This window comes from Aotus nancymaae, unplaced genomic scaffold (genome assembly GCF_030222135.1).
Source record: "Aotus nancymaae isolate 86718 unplaced genomic scaffold, 86718_ANA_hifiasm-v0.15.2.pri h1tg000006l, whole genome shotgun sequence".
Taxonomy (NCBI): Eukaryota; Metazoa; Chordata; class Mammalia; order Primates; family Aotidae; genus Aotus; species Aotus nancymaae.
In genome coordinates, this window is record NW_026988417.1 from 98,856,244 (window position 1) to 98,874,335 (window position 18,092).

The window sequence follows — 18,092 nt, forward strand, 5'->3', positions numbered from 1 at the left end:
TCTTTGTATTATTAGAAAGACCAATTCTTCTAAAGAAGAATGCATGATATTTTAAAAGAAAATACTTCTGAAAGGATCTCAAAGGTGGAGAAAATTAAGCAAAGAAAACACTTCAAAAGCAGGCTACTCAGTGAAAAGTGCTGGGCCCTGGGAGCGTGACTCAAACAATGGGTGGACTGCTTCTGTGGTCCTCAGATGCTGACAAGCCTAACATTTGCCTTCTAATTCTCTACAAGAATGCACATTCCTAATCCGAAAAACTCCAGAAGCTAAGCGCTTAAGGAGTTCTGAAATCCCATAAGATGGGCTGGAAAACTCAAACACACTCCTTCTTATCCAGAGGGATTTTTATGCTATTATAGACTTCATCTTAGAATGGTAACTACTCCACCCATCTTTGAATGGAAAGGAACGAAAAGAAAATGCTTTTTTAAATTGTGAGTTTCCAAATTGTGAATTTTCCTTTGAACAGTATTAATTCTTTGAAGTGAACTTTTTTGGTCTATAATTACCGTGCTGACATTTTACTTGACTGTAACATCTACCAGCATGCACACATCCCAGAATAAGACACAGTTCTGGGGAAATTAAAATTTTCTGCAGTGTCACTGGACATATTAGAATTACATCTGGGACAGATTTTAAAATTCTATGTTACCTTAAAAAGGCTACTGCTCACTTAGTTAAGTTACTGCTGGACTGCCAAGTAAGAGAGAAAAAAACCGTATCATCTCTGTTTTCCATTTGGTAAAAGTAAATGACAGTTCTTTAGAAAAATATCATAAAGCAATCATAAAAATAAGAGTCTAGTTGCTATGGTGGGAAGAGGCGATGGATAGCATAAGAATAGAGTAAGAAAAACTAAGAAGGATTTCAGGGAGTGCTGATGCTTCTTTTTTAAGACGAGGCTGGCAATTGAAAGTGACTGCTGTGTTAAGAAAGATCCCATGACTGTCTCTGCACTCAGTAGGAAACACTGCCGTGATCCATTATTAAACTGGTAAGAACAGATACTATACTTGATCTTAGCCAAAAGGCCGAGAAGCAATGATCCATTATTGATATCTGTTTTAAGTATTAGAGGTAGAGGGGTTAACAAATGTGCCACACATTTGCCACCTCTGGAGTAGAATATCTACATCAGATGATTAACCAATGAATGCCAGAACCAACAGACTCAGCTGCTCTTGGGGTCATGGAAGTGTTCCTTTCCCCAATTAGACTTGCAGAGGCATGGTCTGTGCTCTCCTTGTTTTTCACTCCAAAGCTTTAGTGATCTGTGTTGGAGTTAAGAGTCTGGTTTCTACACATGAACATTCTTCAAGTTCCTAAAACCATGTGTTTACTGTCAATATTGTGCAACTGAAGGCTGCTCCTATTTTCATAAAATGAGGAAAAGCTGGGTTTGGATTGGAGAAATTCTGAATATAAGTCAAGGTTGGTCTCTTTTTCTATTTGGATCAGATATGGGAAGAGAATATTTTATTTTTTGAGACGGGCTCTCACTCTGCTGCCCAGGCTGGAGTGCAGTGGTGTGATCACAGATCACTGCACCCTCCACCTCCTGGGCTCACATGATCCTTTCCACCTGAGCCTCCCAAGTATCTGGGACTACAGGTGTACACTACCATGCTTGGATAACTTTTTTATATTTTATTTTTGTAGAGATGGAGGTCTTACTATGTTGCCCAGGCTGGTCTCAAACTACTGGGCATAAGTGATCCTCCCAACTTGCCCTCCCAAAGTGCTGGGACTCGAGGCACAAGCCATCATGTCTGGTCTGGGAATTTCTTTTCAGAGAGATGGCAAATGATTGGGTTAGAAAAAGGAAACCATTTCTGTGGCTAAAGCACTTATTTCTTCTCCACGCCTTAGAATTTGTAATTATAAAATATTCCCAGAAAATTTTAAATAAAGAGCTATCAAGGAGCAAGTTTAAAATAAGATTTTGGTTCCTCACATGATACAAAAAGATAGTTTAGTCAAACTATGAAAACTGAAAGTTGTCATTTTCTTTCTGCAGGGTTGGACTCAAATGAAAACCGCACAAGTGAGCGTTGGACAGAGCTGGTAGTGTGCTTAGCATTTGGCCACAAAATGGCCTGGACGAAACTAGCACTTAGCAACCTCCTCTGATTGTCATGAAGATGGGATGGAGTGGAGCGACGTAGTATGTTCAATAACTGATGGACCAGATGAAGAAGCTGACATGAAAAAAAACAAAGGGAAAAACCAAAAAATTAAAATATGGGCTAGGACACTATACGAGTGAAAGTGCACAGGCTTGTCATTTTATTCTGAATGGTTATTCATTAACATTTAATAATAATGAATTCATATTCATGACAGCATATAAGCAATTTCTCAAATAGCTAAAAAGCACAATAAGAAAAGTAACCATAATACAGTTTAGAAATAAATCTATAAAACGTTATACTCTACTTTCTATTTACAACAAACCTAAGAAAATCTAAAATTAAGAGCTTGCGTTGTGTTTTGTACTAAGAGGGAAAAGTGTTTGTAAAGCAAACACAAACACTTGTACCAGTCCTCTGTTTTACTGTAATTCTCTGTTCTGCTAAACAAATAGGCAAATGTAAGAAGTGACAGGTCACGATCTCTGCTTACTCAGGAGAATTAATCATGTGAGGGACATCTACAAATGGAAGAGGAGATATTTCTTTTGTAGAAATATGCATAGTGAAGATTTAGAAAACAGGATTAATTCAGCAGTTAACATACGGATCAGATTCTACAAACATGTTACAATTAAAGACTTTTAGTCATGTGCACTCAGATATACACAGATTCCAATATGAATAGCTTTTGAAGGGACCTCTGCTAACTAGAGCCGGGATTATATAGAACCTTTTCAAAAAACAGATAACTCTTGGACACACTTTTGATTATCCATAAGTAACTTGTCCATTTTCAGGATTATCTGTGGACAAATTAAATCTCTGGTAGGATTCCCTATTTCTTTGCACATTTCCAGACTATTTTCAATTCCTTGGGGAATAAAAACTTATGAATTTTCAGAGAATAAAATTTATTTTAATGAACTGAAGCAAAATATAGATTAAAATATAAATGTCAGTCAGAAACAGTGGCTCACGCCTGTACTCCCAGCACTTTGGGAGGCTGAGGCAGAAGGATCACTTGAGCCCAGTGGGGTGAGGCTTCAGTGAGCCATAACTGTGCCACAACACTCCAGTCTGGGTGATAGAGCAAGTCCCTGTCTCCAAAAAACAAACAAACAAACAAACAAAACAAAACAAACAAAAAAACTCCCAAAACAGTAAATACCTAATTGAGTCAAGAATTCAACAATATTTGTAAAGCCCTTACTTGCTGTGTGCTTGGAATATTACAGTAGTACACAAAATAGACATGGCCCCTGCTGTCAATTTTTCTAGAAAGAAAAATTAAAATGAAACAAATAACGAAGTAAAAATACAATTGGCCCTTCAACAAAAGGGGTTTGAACTGCATCGGTGCACTTACATGCAGATTTTCTTCCTCCTGTGCCGCCCTGGGACAGCAAGACCAACCCTTCTCGTTCCCTCTTCTCCTCAGCCTGCTCAGCATGAAGATGACGAGGATGAAGACCTTTTTGATGAACAATAAGAATATTTTTGGCTGGGCACGGTGGCTCATGCTTGTAATTCCAGCACTTTGAGAGGCCGAGGCAGGATCATGACCATCCTGGTCAACATGGTGAAACCCCGTTTCTACTAAAATACAAAAATTAGCTGTGCGTGGTGGTGTGCGCCTGTAATCCCAGCTACTCGGGAGGCTGAGGCAGGAGAATTGCTTGAACCGGGGAGGCAGAGGTTGCAGTGAGCCGAGATTGTACCACTGCACTCCAGCTTGGCGCTTGGCCACGGAGCGAGACTCTGTCTCAAAAAAAAAAAAAAAGTAAAATAAAAAAAAAAAATATATATATATATATATATATATATATATATATTTTTTTTTTCGGCCTGGTGCAGTGGCTTATGCCTGGAATCCCAGCACTCTGGGAGGCCGAGGCAGGTGTATCACCTCAGTTCAGGAGTTCGAGACCAGTAGAAATGAGAAACCCCATCTCTACTAAAAATACAAAATTAGCTGGGTGTGGTGGTGTGCACTTGTAATCTCAGCTACTTGGGAGGCTGAGGCAGGAGAATCACTTGAACCCAGGAGGGGGAGGTTGCGGTGAGCCCAGATTGTGCCACTGAACTCCAGCCTGGGCAATGAAAGCAAAACTCCATCTAAAAAAAAAATATTTTCTCTTCCTTATGATTGTCTTAATAACACTGTCCCTTCTCTAGTTTCCTTTATTGTAAGAATACAGTAAATAATATGTACACCATACCAAAAATGTGTTAATCGACTATTGATCGGTAAGGCTTCTGGTCAATAGTAAGCTATTCATCGTTAACTTTTTGGGGAGTTAAATGTTGCATGAAGAATTCTGACTGTGTGTAGGTGGGGTGGCACCCCTAACCCACTAATTGTTCAAGGGTCAACTGCAATTGCTATGACAAGATGCAAACAGGACAGAAAAATGGAGTAAAACTGGTGGGCTATCTAAAAAGGGCAGTGAGGAAAGGTTTCTCTGTGGAGCTGTATTAAGCTGAGATCCAAAGACAGAGAAAGGAAAGCCATACCAGTTGAGAGGGGCAGAGTCTTCTGGGAGAGGGAACTGACTGGGTAACACCACTAGGGAGGGAGACTGTGGCACATTCCAAAACCAGGAAAAGGCCAGAGGGCAGAGGTAAAGGAAGAACAAGACAAGACTGGAAAGAGGTGAAAGCCAAGTTATGCAGGGTCTGGTAGGCCAGGAGAGGTTCTGTGCAAGAGAGAACTGAGGTTCAGCTTTTATTTAAAAAATATTCTGGCTGCTAGAAATGAAGCTGGAGGCAACTGTAGAGGTCTCGAAAACAAAACAAAACAAAAATCCACAGTGCTGTGCTGGAGGGATCTAGGAGAATGCCTTGCAAGTAGAAACCGGAAAGGTGAGGAAAAACAGAATAGGATGGGGTAGAATGTTGCTCTCTTTCTGCACAATCAACTAAATACTTACATGTATATACCTTTCTAAATACAATATTTGTTATTAGCTATATAAACTTATTAAACTATAAACTGAAATCTGATAACTCACTGATTTACTTAAAATGTCGGGAAACATTCAGAGGAAAACTGACAGTATATTATCTTTCCCTTAAAATGTCAGGAAACATTCAGAGGAAAACTGACAGTATATTATCTTTCCCTTTATTTTAGTTTTTTAAACATTCTCACCTGAACATCTTGAAGTAAAAGGCACTATACAATATTTTGGTTCTTAAATATAAAAATAAAAGGCAACCTCTTTCTTCTACTTAATCCAGAAGGATTAAATTGATGATATCATCTGATTTGGTATTCCAAAGAATAAAATAAACCTTAATAAAGAAAATTACTTTTATAGATCCATATCTGACTATCCTATAGTGACAGTATGTAAAGCACTTAAAATAGAGTAGCTGATACAAACTAAAAATAAAATATACTTACTTGGAAAATTATCCTTTCTATAGATGGAGTACCACCAGAAAAGCATGTATCAACAACTTACATATATATATATGAATAGAACTTATTATATATATGTATATAATATATATACATAGAACTTATTATATATGTATATAATAAGTTCTATTTCAATTTTTTAAGTTTTTTGGTGAAAAAAGATGAGACTTTAAAGATCTTTTGTTTTTAAAGATAAGGGAACAGCAGCCTAGATGAGGCCTCGGTAACCTGTTGAAGGTTAGAGGTTATTAAAAGTAGAATGCTAGTCTCCTTGTGCTCATCCATTCTTATTATATGACTTCACTCATAAAATCAACATACACCAACCACAGGTAATACAACTAAACTTTCTGAAGATACATGTAACCTTGAAATAGAAGCTATGACCCTACCAGATACAGCAGAATAATTGCATGAACCTCCTGAGACAGGACCTTCCCTCTTCCTCCTATTGAATTTGGAGGAGTTCAAATAAATATATTTTGTAGTGCCATTTCTTCTCCTGGTCTCTATGTTGAGACACTTCCTTCCCTCCCTCCTTCCCTCCCTCTCTTCTTTCTTTCCATGCATGCATCCATGCATCCATCCATCCATGCATGCATCCATGCATCCATCCATCTATGCATCCATGCATCCATCCATCCATCCATCCATCCATCCATCCATCCATGCATCCATGCATTCATGCATCCATCCATCCATCCATCCATCCATCCATCCATCCATGCATCCATGCATCCATCCATCCATCCATCCATCCATGCATCCATCAAGTCATTACTGGTATGTTTGTTTCTTCTAGTCATTACTGGTATGTCACAGGTCAATCACAAGCTAGATTCATTTAGGAATTCCTTTATTATGTCACCAACAATGGTATAGCTTCTAAAGTTAGACTGATTGGGATCCAACTCCATTTCAAATTTTTACTGGCTGTACGATCTTAGATGAGTCATAGAAACCTCTTTCACCCTTGTGTTCTTAACATCTACCACCAGAATTGTTGTGAGGATTACACAGCCTAATGTATAGTCAAAATCTGTAACTTTCATTTTTAGTGATATGGAAAGTAGATACCCTGAACAACTCTCTTACTAACCTTAAAGAATAAAAATTTTATAGAATCACTTTTACTCATATCACTGAGTTTCTAAGAAAGTAAAGTATACTAAGAGGCCAAAAACCAGGTGAACCCAAAACTTGATCTTGAGCTTCATCATTAAAGAGTACATGGAATTCTGGGGTGAAGATAAAGCTCAGGGCATATCCCTTTAAAAGTAGAGTTTAATAAGAACCCTTCCATAAACCAAGGCTCCCAAAGAATTGCACTCTCAGTATAAGAGAAACTATAATAAACCTACCTTATATAAAGTGACACAAAGAAACCTGCCTGTCTTGACCTTGGCTCTAGGTAGGGAAAGAAAAACATCTCCTTCAAGAATTTGTAACCAAGAGGTAGCCCTCAAATGGGTTTGCCCACCAAATTTACATTACCTGTGTCTGAAAATCTCAAGCAGAGGAATAAAGTGTCCCAGATAAGCTGTGCCTCAGATACTTGGCAGAAACAAAGGAAAATCCTCTGCTAAAGAATTCCCCTACAGTCAGAACTCTAAGAATTTCCACAGATACAGTTCCAACAAATATGACCTTATAGCCAAAAACATAACAGAAAACCATTGGCTGATAAGAGGCACAAAATAAGTACTCGCTTTACAAAAAAAAGGGAAGAGATTTTATTATAAAATACTAGATTCTGGCTTTGGTATCATAACTCTCAAACTAAGTAGGTGCTCAACAAATGATAACTGCTATTTATGATTGTCACTACTTTTTTTTTTGGAGACAGAGTCTCTGTCACCCAGGCTGGAATGCAGTGGCATGATTATAGCTCACTGAGGCCTCAAACTCCTGGGCTCAAGCGATCCTCCCACCTCAGCCTTCCAAGTAGCTAGGACTACAGTTGTGTGCCACTATACCAGGCTAACTTTTTAAAAAATGTTTTGTAGAGACAGGGTCTTGCTATGTTACCCAGGCCGGTCTTGAACTCCTAGCCTCAAGTTATCCTCCTGCTTCGGCCTCCCAACATGCTGGGATTACAGCCATGAGTCACTGTGCCTGGCCTGTTGTTACTATTTTATTAATGATGGCTTATTAAATGTTATTTAAAACCAGATTTTGCGGTTGAGCTTGTGGGCTTTTAGCAATTAAGACATGTTTGCTAATCTTCTCCATCATATTAAGTGATCAATTGCTAGTAATGAGCTCTCTGGTATGAAAATACAGCTTACTCTTCATTACATATGTTGTTAAGCCACTAGCAAAATTCCTACAAAATAGCATGGATTCAATAAAAGTTCTCATCTAACTTTTTTCCCTTAACCAATGGCATGATTGAAAATGTTTGAATCATCCTATAATTAAAAAAAAAAAAATCAATTCAGTATATTGTTGGATGATTGTGTTTTTAAAAGATGCTCATGTGCACAAATGACAGATTTCCTAACATTCTGCTCTCTATTTTGAGGTTTTAAGGAAATGAAGGAAGTCCAAAAATATTTTGTTTTCTATACATACACACGCACACACACACACACACAATCTAAAACTCTGAATCACTTTCTATGGCTTAGGATAAAGTCCAAAATTGCAAACCCTAAGATAGCACTTGATATTGCCCTGTTAAGTCATGTTAGATCTTCCTCAGTTTTTCAAAAACACCATGCTTTTAAAAAATCAAAATAGAGGTTAAGAATTTATGCTGTGAAATCAGACTTCCTGGAGCTAGAATTCTGGGAACCATTTACCAACTGTTTCAATTTAAGCAAGTTATGTAAACTCTCTGAGTTTTAGGTTTCTCATCTGTATAATGGGATTAGTAATAGAACCTACCTTAGTAATACAATGAAAGTGTTTAAAACTGTGCCAGGCACACAGTGAATGCTCAGTAAATACTAACCTTAGTACCACTCTCTCTCTCTCTGCCTGAAATGATCTACGTGTGTTTCATATGTGAGCAAAACACTGATTCCTCAGGGAAATCCTCCCTGATCCTCCAAACTAGGTTGGTTCCTTCTATTAGGAGTTCTGTTAGCATATGCAGCTCCTCTTCATTGCCCTTTGCAAAATTACTAAGTTCTAGGAGAGCAGAACCCACACATACATATGTAAAAAAGGATGCCATATATATGTGTGTGTCTGTGTATTTCGTATTTCATATATATATATACCATCTTTTTTTTTCACTAAGGTATCTCAACTCCTAGCCCATATCTTGACATGAAGTAGGTGCTTTATCAACACTGTTGATGCCATTCTGTCAGTCTGTTTTCTCATTTCTTGGTGAGACACATGAGATCACTGGATAAATATTTTTTAAGTGAAATTTTTATTTGGTGAAAACAAATATTTTGTTAGCAATTTCTTGTTGTTCTGTAAAACATCTTGAATTTTAGTCCCCCTTACTCCCTCCACCAACCCCTGCCCCATGGCTTCATAATAACTTATGGGAAAAAAAATGCCACAGACCAGAAGGTAAAATGAACAAAAGCTCCAAGTAGGGCTAAGGTTAAAAGGTTTAAATTCAAGTCAAACTTTCTTGTCAATCTTAGAGTTACCCTTTCCTATTCTCTATTGTGCTTTTACTTTTGTCCCATAGTAAACTGAGTATCAAGATAAATTCTCTATGAGTATTAGGAACAGTGCTCAAGTCAAAGTATGTAATATTTTATAGTTAATAATTAATAAAGAGTTCCACAAGCAAGAGAAATATTTTGAAGTATAAACAGAACTGCTGCTACCCTCTAAACAGCCAAGATGCAACACTGACTCAGGATGCATAGCAGGTATGTGCAGCTATTGTCCTGAGAGGTTTATAATTTGATTTACTTTAAAATTTCATTTAAGTAAACTAGCTCTCAATGCTTCAACAGAGCATGGATCCTGATCTATACTTATGATTCTGCTAAAATATTTCTTTTTTCTCTTTGCTTTTTTTTTTTAGACAGTCTCACTCTGCTGCCTAGGCTGGAGTGTAGTGGTGCAATCTCAGCTCACTGTAGCCTCGACTTCCCAGGCTCAAGTGATCATCCCACCTCAGGCCCCCAAGTAGCTGAGACTACAGGTGTGAACCACCACACCTGGCTAATTTTTTCTATTTTTAGTAGAGATGGGGTTTTGCCATGTTGCCCAAGCTTGTCTCAAACTCCTGGGCTCAAGTGATCTACGTACCTCAGCCTCCCAAAGGGCTGGGATTACAGGCATGAGCCACCACAATGGGCCTAAAATATTTCCTGAACACTGTTTAAAGTGGTCTACACAACATTATTCTCATCTAGGGATTCTACTCATGTGCATTTAGGGAACAACATATCCTTTTTATCCATTTTAAGAGAAGAATTCCTATACACTGTATGTCAGTAATCATAAAATAAATAATCCCTGAAAAGAAGTCTTGGCCTGATTCTAGGTCTATATCCTTTAACAAGAAGAGACTTAGTACTGAACAATTTCCTTATTATTGTACTAGGTCATCTTGAAAGTCCTTCACTAATGTTTTTGTTATAATTATATATTTTTGGTTTTACAAATTCATGATTAAAGGCTGCATACTTATTAGATGATTTTCATTAACTCATTCTTCAGATATTTACTGCACACATCCAGTGTTCTAGACGCTGGGGATACAGCAATGAAGACACTAAGGTCCCTGTCCTCACATCTGCCATACTTTACAGTCAGCTTCTCCAGCACTCTATCTGACATCTCCACGTGGGTGTCTGTAAGACAGCTCAAACTTAATATGTCCAAAACAAACTTGATTTCCCTACAAATCCAACCTCACCCACACCAAATCTTCTTCATCTCGGTAAATATTATACAAAATTATATTCCCAAAACCTAGAACAGTCCATGACACATAGAAAGTGTTAAAATAAGTATTTGCTGAATAAAGGAATGAAGTTAATAGTTGTGCTTAGAGGAGAAATTTTAATGTGGTATGAAAATTTAGTATCATTTCAATGATCCTTATGGTTGCTGACAATCACAAACTTGGTTTACACATCCATTATCTTCCTTCCAATTCTGAATAGCACTTGAGCACGCTCAATTCTCTGTAATTAAAAAAAAATTAAAATATTCCCTGAACATACAGATACCATGTTATTCCTCTCTTCCCCATTAATAGCCAAACTTCTTGAAAGAGTTCTCTATTTCTACTGTCTCCATCTCCTCGTTCACTCCTGACTTCCACTCCCATCACTCCAGAGAAGTCACTGCTAGATCATCAGTGTTCTCCATGTAAATGAATCAAGCAGACCATTTTTATTTTTCATCTTCCTTGACGTCTTGATGGTTTTCTACACCACTGATTAGGTCCCTCTTCAAATGGTCTCTTCTCTTGCCTGCAGGGACTCTGCATTCTTCATCTCTCAGCACTTCCTCCTTGCCCTACTGCTTGTACCTTCTCAGTCTATTTTCTAGGCTCCTGCACATTTACTGAGCCACTGAAATATAGAAGCATTCAGGGCTCTCTTCTCATTCTATGCTTTTTTTTTTTTTTCTAAGCAATCTCATCTATACCCACAGCATCAGTTATCATCTACATAATAATCACTTTAAAATTTATATCCATAGCCCTGACATTTCCCTTAGCTACTCAGCCATAGATCTAATGGCTTGATATCTCCACTTGAATGCTGCAAAATGTCTCAGTCTCAGAATGTTCACATGAGGACTAAAGATCTTTCCTCAGCCCCCAAACTTTGTTCTATTTTAGCAAACCCCCTTTCAGAAAATGGTACCACCAACCATCCTTTCCTGCAAATCATAAATGTAGGCGTCATCTTGGAAACCTCCTTTTCCTTCACTTTACATTCATACTATATTGGTATCTTCTAAATATCTTCCATCTCCCACCCACTTCTCTTCAATCACACTAGCATCTCCCTGTAGTCTCCAATTTGCTCCATACTGTAATAAAATAATAATGCAAAATAGCAATCTGGTCACATCTTTCTAACCCCCAGCAATGTTTACTGCTTTGTGGCCAAAGATCCAAATCCTTAATCAAAGCTCACCTTTGCATGATGCAGCTTTGCTCTGTGTTCCAGCAACAATCATCTCCCAATTCCTCAAACATGTCATCCTCCCTCCTGCTACTTTTGCATATGCTCTACCCTTTTCCTGTACTTCCCTTTTCTCTCCTTCCTCTGTCCCCAGGTATGTGCCATTCACCCTTCAAATCTCTGCTTAAGTATCAGTTCCTTGAGTGACCTGAGTGGTGACTTGACATTTATTTGTATGATCACTTCATTAATGTGACTTGTTAGCTTATAAGCTTCCTTTCCTGAATTTGCTTACTATCGTATTCCCAGAATTTAGCCAAATATCTTGTGCCTCTGGGCACTCAATAAATAACTGTTAGTAACTTGTTTCTTCGAAATCTTCCTGGGTACATCTTTGGTAAAACAGAAGAGATATGTGGATGCCTGAACACCTGCCTGAAATGCAAACTTAAAAAACACTATCTAAAAGCTTATATTAGACCAATTAATTTCTATATTTAAGCATTCAATTGTCAGGCACTATAAGCATTTTTACTCTGTTCAAAAAGAACAGCCAAAAGCAAATGGCAAGTGCTTTAAAAACCTCACTTAATAAACACATAGTTAAATCACTGGGAAGATTACAAACAATGCACTCCCCAAAACAGCAGTCATTGAGCAGCAATATGAATCAATCATCTTCCATGGACATACAAATATGTTTCAGTTTGCATCTGTGTACATTCATAGAACACGATATGGGGTACTTAGAAACTTAACACGCTGCAGCATACAAGAAAACACAGAGACAGGGACACAAATGTATCCACAGAAACCTAATAGAAAATTAACATTAAGTAACTAGTCATAGCTAAGTAATTAAACACGTGGAAAATGTAGAATTCCTAGAGGCAATGAGATTATGCAGACGGTATCACAGAAAAGTTCTGAACAGGGCAGAAGGTGTTTTCACAGTGAGAAGAAAGGAAAGCATTTTACATGCAAGTGGAAAGGGTTTGCAAGTGTACAGACCAAGTAATAGGAGAAAGCAAAGTGCTTGCTCCAGGAATGGTAAATAAATAGTTTATTTGACTGAAGCTGAGAATTTGGTTTAGGGAGTAATGGACCATGAAACAGAAAGATAAAGTAGCTGGTAAAAGACCTCAAAGTACGTATTTAGAAGATTAAACTAGACAAGAGAGAGATCTTACATAGAAAAGAAAGAGATGGCAATGATATTTATAAAGTAAGAATTTAGATCCTGCAATTACAGACTGTAGTTGATGATGAACTGACTGCAGGAGCTCCTTTTTGAAAACCGAGTCAAGAAACTACCACTGCCACTGACTTACGTAAGAGTTCCACAGGATAATGAGAGAATGCAAAGAGGATGAAACAGGAGAAAAGGGAGAAGCCAGACAAGATATTCTAGAGTAGAGAAATGGCAGATACTATCAGAGCTCCTAACAATTCATCCACACTGTACTTCCTTGAAATCCTTATTTTTTCTTAACTGAAACATACAGTTAACTGTATTTATGTCTTTCATTATTCTGGATACTGCTTTAAAGTACCTAGCATATCGATATCTTGCCAACTGTCAGACTTTTAGTGAATAATCACTGAATGCATAAAAAGCAAACAAGGGGAAAAAAACCCGACTCCCTGACATACAGTAAAAAACTATTTAAAACATTCCATCTGACAAACAAATGAAATATCTAATAGTTACATGAGTTAAACTTCAGCTTTCTGATAGCAGGAGAGGCAACAGATGAAATTTTCATGGATATGGGGTGAGACGGAGTGACTTCACAGAAATTTTCACCATGAGCCAGCAGAAAAAGGCTCCATGCTGAGGAATGAAGTGTAAAACAATATAAAATATTTACATGTGCCCAGGGTTCCGCTAAGCCATCAAAGCAGGAAAACATAGGTGGCTGGCCTGAAGATGAGCAGCAGTCACTTCTGCTTATTTTTTTCAGCAAGTCAGTGCTTTTTTGTCTTGACAGAAGGAAAGAAAAAAAAAAGTATGTACTTTTTGTGGCAGCCAGGATGTGATCCTCTGACCCACTTGTGAGCTGCCATCAACCACTAAGAAACCTCTCAAGAGTTCTAACTGGAATTTCACTGAAGCGAAAAGGCATGGCATGCCTATTGGCAGCTATTTTACTCCGGTGTCCAGTAGAGGCATTAGTTGTGACATTCCTATTCAATGGTCTTCATTCCTACTGCTAGAACAAGGCCACACTGATAGAAGAAAGACTTGAGAAGCTATTTGCATGTTAATTTTATAAGAATGGCTTACAAATCTCAATGGATTTTCTCTGGACAATGCTAGTTGACACTGGTTGCCCTAACGTAATTACAAGTTACAAACTTGATCTACTAAGAAGGAAGACTTGCTATAAATAGAAAATAAAAATACTACTGCTAACAGCAGAAACAATAATCTAGTTAATCTGTGCAAATCTAATGTAAATAAAAACATACCTTATTTGTTTGTGGCATTTATCTCAATTCCCATTTGCAATTTCTACATATTGGACAGAATTCTTCATTGTTGTAAAGCCAATAAATATAAAATACAAGAATAGATAATATGGATATAAACTAAATAAAATATATATAACAAATACTTGTATAGAGGTTATTGTGTGCCAGTAAATACACTAAACATTTCACATAAATTAATAGTATCTTAACTCATTTAATTTTCACATTGATTCTGAAAGGTAGATACTATTATTATTAACATATAATAATGTAATAATGTTTATCAAATTCATTATGGATTAAATGCCATTACAATAAAAATTCTGTTGTGTTTTTTTGAGACAGGGTCTCGCTCTGTCACCTAGGGTGGAGTGCAGTGGCGTAATCATAGCTCACGGCAGCCTCGAACTCCTGGGCTCAAGTAACCCTCCTACCTCAGCCTCTGGAGTAGCTAGGACAGCAGACGCATGCCACCACACCTGGCTAATTTTTTAATTTTAATTTTAGTAGAGATGGGGTCTTGCTATGTTGCCCAGGATGGTCTTGAACTCCTGGGCTCCAGTGATCCTACCACTTCATCCTCCCAAATCACTGGGATCACAGGCATGAGCCACCACTCCCAGCCACAATAAAAATTCTTTATGAAAAAAAAGATTCCCCCCTTGCTCAAATCACGGCCTTAGAAGTATTCTGCCTTTGCCCAAAATCTGTGAGAAGAATATAATAATCACAATAGTTCATTTTTTCAATAGAAATACCAACAAGAATTTCAGAACAAATATCAAAATATACTAAAATATGTATATGAAGGTCAGAGTTTGAAAATAAGTAAGCAGTCCCACTGAGAATTTATTTCCAAAGGAAAGATGAACACATTTCTATTTGAAACTCTCTAGAGGATTTCCTTAGGCAGGTCTAATCATCTAAGGAAAATGTACAGCTTGGTTGTTGTTTTCCTATTATAATCCACGCTATCTTTCTACATACATGTATTAAAAGGCTAAATCTCTGCATTGGGCGAATTTGAGGATGAAGGTGCAAGTCCATACCACAGCAATACTGACTCTTAATACATCCAAAAAGTCTGTTATAAAACAAAAATCATCCACCAAGTTTCAGCTTGCTTGGACAATATGCCACATAGTATAAGAGAAAAAAGATCCATTTTGTGATCTGGCATATCTCTAAGAATATATCACTGTGAAATCAGTGACCGTCCTCATTTTTAATTAATCCAATTATAATTAGAAAACATAATCTGGTCTTGCTTTTCAAATCCACATTTTTATGTGTTTCTCAAACTGGACCCTGTGTTGCAGTTGGTGCAAAACCAACTTTGGCATAATGTTCTATACCTAGGATGAGCATATCATCCAGACTGGATGACTTTTGAGAGCAAATGATGGTGTTATTAGTAATTCTGCTGGTGTCATACAGAGTCAATGAGCATGCACGCTTATTCTCTCTGTCCTCCAGGTGCTTATGTACCCACTGTCCTCGGATAGCCATGTTTACTCCCAGCCTTCCACTTAAAGCAAACCCATTCTCAATACTGTCCTCACGCAAGGACGTAAGATTTGAATTGAAAATTTGCTCAGCCACTTACTGTATAATCCTGGGCAAGTTGTTCAATACCTCTGCAAGTCTGGATTTTGGAATTCTATAGAAGTGAATTTTATTTCCATCACTTATCTTCTCTGAATCCTTAGGGAATTCACTTAATATTTCAAAGGAACAGGCTCTTATATATAAAACAAGAGAAATAATATTATCTCCCATATGGATTCTGGGGAAGAATATATAGAATAACAAATTCCAGTGACGAAGTGTTCACTGTCTTCATTGTGTACACAGATTACTCTCCCTTTTCTAATTAGGTTACAAAAATCTCAGCAAATTTAAACCATGGTATATCCCTAACCTGATGTCTCTCTATTCATCTAGCCTTGCTTTCTGCTTTGCACATGAAATAAACAAGAAACTATTACAGCAATAGCCTTCTACCCTTCATCTTTTTTCTAAACTTTGTATCTTTATATTGTCTTCTTGGGTAAAAATAGTCAGATGACTCCTATTTTTCCTGTAAGATTGAGCTCAGCCTCATCTCCCAGAGGTAAATAACCCTGACTCCTTCCAATCTGGGTTGGTTCTCCCTCTGACCTGCTGAAGTAGCTTGGCATGCTCTTCTGAATGCATGGTTTACTAACAGCTGCAATGGTATTGTACTATGATGTCATCATTAATCATCTCCCTAAACAGACTTCAATTTCTTTGATGTTTTGTATTCTTAGAGTACACTGCACATAGCTCTTTAAGTGTCTACTGAATCAATGAGCAAGCCAGACATCTATTAGTTTTGTATCACTGAAAGCACTTAATGTTACACATTCAGTGACAACTCAGTAAACACTAAGTGACTCATGGATTATCAGACTATACTGTATCAATGAAAAGATAACCTTTTATATTGCAAAAAACTAGTACTTCAGGAGTGAAGTATTCTTTCCAAAAGAGTAACAACAATTTTCCCAGGTGACCTGGAAAGATATCTGACTAAAGATATATGTATATATGTATGTATGTAGGTATTTTTTTGAGAAAGGGTCTTCCTCTACTGCCCAGGCTGGAGTGCAGTGGTGTGATCACAGCTCACTGGAGCCTCGACTCCCTGGGCTCAAGGGATCCTTCCACATCATTTGGGACCACAGGCATGTGGCACCACGCCTGGTTAATTTTTAAACTTTTTGTAGAGACAGGGGTCTCAATATTGCCCTGGCTGGTCTTGAACTCCTGGGCTAAAGCAATCCTCCCACTTCAGCCTCTCCAAGTGCTTGGCACTACAGGCACAAGCCACTGTGCCCAGCAAGAGATATAATTTTAAGAATAGATTGCAGGCCTTTATTCATAAGAAAGTAAGGAGTACTCCTGAATAATTAAAAGCTGTATTAGAATTAGCAATAAAAACACATCCACAGGAGGACTGATAATGTATACATTTAAAAGGCAGGATTCCTGCCCACATAAAAGTTTACCTGCTACAATGCCATGAGGCACAACTCTCTCTAGTGCTCAAGCACTTAGGGAGGCATATTAATATGACTCCTTAGTACTCAGATCATAATCAGGGAGTCACTTGTACCCTTGGGAAATAACGCCCTTCTTGTGCACTGTGAAAGGTGCATTTATTATCCACATTAGATTTATTTTGCATATTATATAGTGAACACCGATACTTTAAATCCCCTTAGAAGGCATATGAGTGAGCTCAGTATACTTTTCATTGAGCTTATAAGGTCTATTAAAAATAAATAACTGTATCCAATATTTCATTTTTTAAAGAAAATGACAATTACAGGAAGGGAAACATTTAATATAATGAGACTGATCTAATAGTAAGAAGGTAGTAAAGAGCTCAGCCTGTTGGTGCATTATTAACTCTTTCTGGTCACTTGGGTAACATTTGAGTACTGTACTAAAAGAGGTAATTTACTAAATGGTACCCTAATGGCCAGAAAGAGTTAATGTGGTAATCAAAAATGAGCAATTTACTTCTCATCAACTAATCAAGCTCAGTAAAATTTTTTATTAAAATGTACTGTTCAACTGAAATTTTAATTGAAAAACTGAAAGCCATTTAGTAAAAATACAGGAGAGTGGATATTACAATCGATTAATCCAAGAAAAGTAATGGCATGTCTAACCCAAGAAAGACAATAATAAAACAACTCTTGTTGCAATTATTAATATCAATGTCACCACTATTTCTGAATGGCCATCATGTGCCAGTCACTATTCTAGGCAATGTATGCATATATCACTGAATCTTCAAAATGGTAGGTTTTATTACCAGAAATGTAGGTACAGAGAGAGTATGTAGCTGAGCCATGACTAGAGAAGCCAGATTTGTCAAATCTCACAGTCTATGATTATTTTATTATATGCTAGACTGCCTCCCAATACATACAGACAAATATTTTAGCTTACTAGCTA

At 37.4% G+C, this 18,092-nt stretch overlaps 1 protein-coding gene and 1 pseudogene across 6 annotated transcripts in view; both read right to left on the bottom strand.

Moving 5' to 3' along the window:
- The window catches only part of TENM3 (teneurin transmembrane protein 3), a 1,556,403-nt gene that overhangs the window by 250,293 nt on the left and 1,288,018 nt on the right, over positions 1 to 18,092 (bottom strand). The window lies entirely within an intron of this gene.
- LOC135272207 (U2 spliceosomal RNA) lies at positions 938 to 1,049 on the bottom strand (annotated as a pseudogene).